Source organism: Elephantulus edwardii, unplaced genomic scaffold (genome assembly GCF_000299155.1).
Source record: "Elephantulus edwardii isolate Elephantulus edwardi_28Jun2011 unplaced genomic scaffold, EleEdw1.0 scaffold00350, whole genome shotgun sequence".
In the NCBI taxonomy this organism is placed as follows: Eukaryota; Metazoa; Chordata; class Mammalia; order Macroscelidea; family Macroscelididae; genus Elephantulus; species Elephantulus edwardii.
The window spans coordinates 899,414-902,563 of NW_006400100.1; positions in this window are offsets into that span (position 1 = coordinate 899,414).

Here is a 3,150-nt window from a genome sequence, read left to right on the forward strand (position 1 = left end):
TTAAGGTCATCAGACTCACAGTGACTTTCAGCAATCCATTGCATAGGTAATCGTCCTCTTTGGCCTTTCCAATGCCTAGGTAATCATCCTCTTTGGCCTTTCCAATGTATAGGTAATTGTCTTCTTTGGCCTGTCCAAGGAAACCCAAACCTGCAGATGACGGGCATGCATCCCATCCCCCACCTCCTATGCAGGCGGCCAGTGGGGGTGTGCGCCCCACCCCCAGCGCGGGAGGCCTGTGGGAAGCACGCAGCCTCCCCAGTGCTGGCGGCTGTTGGGGGCATGCTCTGCGTGTGCGCGGCCCCTCTTGTGCAGGCAGCCGGAGGGTGCCCGCTTCCCCCACAGTCGCCATCCTGGCTCCAAGAATTCTCTCCAGTACAAGACCACCTTGCGGCAGTGTGGTGGCTTCACTTTACCAGTCTTGAGGAGGGCCAGTGCTCAGCATCCATCCTGGGTGAGGGAATCCATTCGTTCAGGCTGTGGAAGCCTCATGGAGCTGCAGCAGCTGTCCAGCGCAGCGTGGGCTCTGTGGGGGTGGGTGGTGGGTGGGTGGGTTTGGGAGCCACGAGACTCACCCATTTTTTCCTTGGGAATCCTTGAATTCCTGTTGTTGAGCCTTGATCTTCACTGAGGGCCAGTCATCAACTGTTTAAGTGTTCAATTAAGTGTTTCAGTGTTTAAGTGTTCAATAAGCCGAAGTCTGTGGAAGGCCATAATGGCCCTGCTTTAAGTGGTTCGCTACTCCTGCAGCTCACCACACTGTCTCTGCCTCTGCCGCCATCTTGAATCTCCTGGTTCTCTTTTTAAAGAGTGCTTTGCTTTTTCTGGGCCTCTTCCCATTCCAAATGAAATTGGAGATTGTGTTTCCATCTTGTTGAAGAATGGAATTGGTATTTGTATTGAGATTGCATTTAATGTGTAAATTGCGTTTGGTAGTATTGCTATTTTCACAATATTGAGTCTTTTTATTCATGAGCAAGGAATATTCTTCCACTTCTCCGGGTCTCTTTTTGTCTTGTAGTAATGTTTTGTAATTTTCTTTGAATAGATCCTTCGCTATTCTAATTAGATTTACTCCCAACTATTTAATCTTGTCGTTAGCAATTGTGCAGGGTACTGTTTTTCCTAGATCCCCTTCTGCATTCTCTTTGTCATTGTAGAGAAATCCAATTGATTTTTGTATGCTGATCTTGTATCCTGCCACTTTGCTGAATTGGTCAACTATGTCCAGTTGATTTCTTTCTGAGTCTTTAGGTTTTTCTAAGCATACTGTCATATCATCTGCATATAGAGATAATTTTACCTACTCTTTGCGTATTTGGAAACCTCTTATTTCATTCTCGTGTCTTACTGCTATCACAAGGACTTCCAACACAGTATTGAATAGGAGAGGTAATAGTGGGCATCCTTGCCTGGTTCCTGTTCTCAAAGTGAATGCCTTTAATCTCTCTCCATTGAGAACAACATTGACTCTTGGATTTGCATATATACTTTTTACCATGTTCAAGAAATTTCCCTCTAATTTTATTTTGTTGAGTGTTTTAATCAGGTGCTGTATTTTTGTTTAAGGCCCTTTGTGCATCAATTGATAGGATCGTGTAGTTCTTGTTCTTTGCTTTGTTAATGTGATGAATTACATCGATTGTTTTTTTTATGTTGAGCCATCCTTGCACACCTGTTATGAATCCCACTTGGTCGTGGTGAATTATGTTTTTTGATGTATCATTGCATTCTATTGGCCAGGATTTTATTCAGGATTTTTGCATGAGATATTGGCCTATGGTTTTCTATTTTGGTGGTATCTTTACCTGGTTTTGTTATCAAGGATATGTTTGCTTCAGAGAATGAGTCTGGGAGAATTCCATCTTTTCCTAATTTCTGAAATAGTTTATATTGGATTGGTGAGAGTTCTCTGAATGTTTGATGAAACTTACTTGCAAATCCATCTCATCTAGGACTTTTTTTGGCTGGAAGTTGTTTTATTACGATTTCAATTTCTTCTTTTGTAAGGTGTCTGTTCCATTTTGGTTGGTGTCAGTTTAGGTAGGTTGTGAATTTCTAAGTATTTGTCCATTTCCTCTTGGTTTTCATATTTGTTTGAGTATAATTTTTCACAATCTTCCAATGTTAGCCTTTTTGTATTAGTTGATTCTGTTATGACGTTGTCCATTTCATCTATTATTTGGATTATTGTGTTTTTTCCTTCTTTTCCTTTGTTAGTTTTGCTAGTTGTTTGTTGATTTTATTGACCTTTTCAAAGAATCAACTCCTTGTTTTGTTTGTGGTTCCAATAGTTTTTTGGTTTTCTATTTCATATATTTCTTTTCTAATTTTTATAATTTCAGTTTTTTAGAGGGTGTTAGGTTTTCTTGCTGCTCTTTTAAATTTGTTGGAGAAGTTTGGTTAGAGAGTCAGTGGTTACTTTTCATGGCTTTTGATGTGTTTGCTTATTGCTATAAATTGACCTCTTATTACTGTTTTGGCTATTTCCCAGAGGTTTTGGTAAATGGTGTTTGCATTGTCATTTGTTTCAAGAACCTTTTTAATTTCATTTTTTATTTCTTCTAGTACCCATTCATGTTCGAGTAAGGTGTTGTTCAGCTTCCAAATGCATGGGTTTTTTTTTTTCTCCTTCATCCTCTTGTTACTAATTTCTAATTTTGTAGCATTGTAGTCTGAGAAAATTATTTGTATTATTTCTATGTTTTTTAATTTACTGATGCTTTTCTTGTGACCTAAAATGAAATCTACTCTGGAGAATGTTCTATGCACATTGGAGAAGAAGATATTAGGTGTTTTGTTCCCCACCCGCCCCCTGCCCCCGGGTGTATTAGTGTCTAAATATCTATGAGGTCCAGTTGGTTTATTATGTGATTTAGTTCTTGAGCATCTTTGCTGAAATTTTTTGTGGTAGTTCTGTTTTTTCTTGAGAGGTGTGTATTGAAGTCTTCAATTACTATAGTCTTGTTGTCTATTTCCTTTTTCAGTTTTTTATGTTTGTTTCATATATTTTGCAACTCTTTCATTTGGTGAATAGATATTTATTATTGTTATGTCCTCTTGTTCTAGTGATTCTTTAAGCATTATGTAGTGACATTCCTTGTCCTTTGTTATGGGTTTTTGCATTGAAATTTATTTTTTTCCTATAAT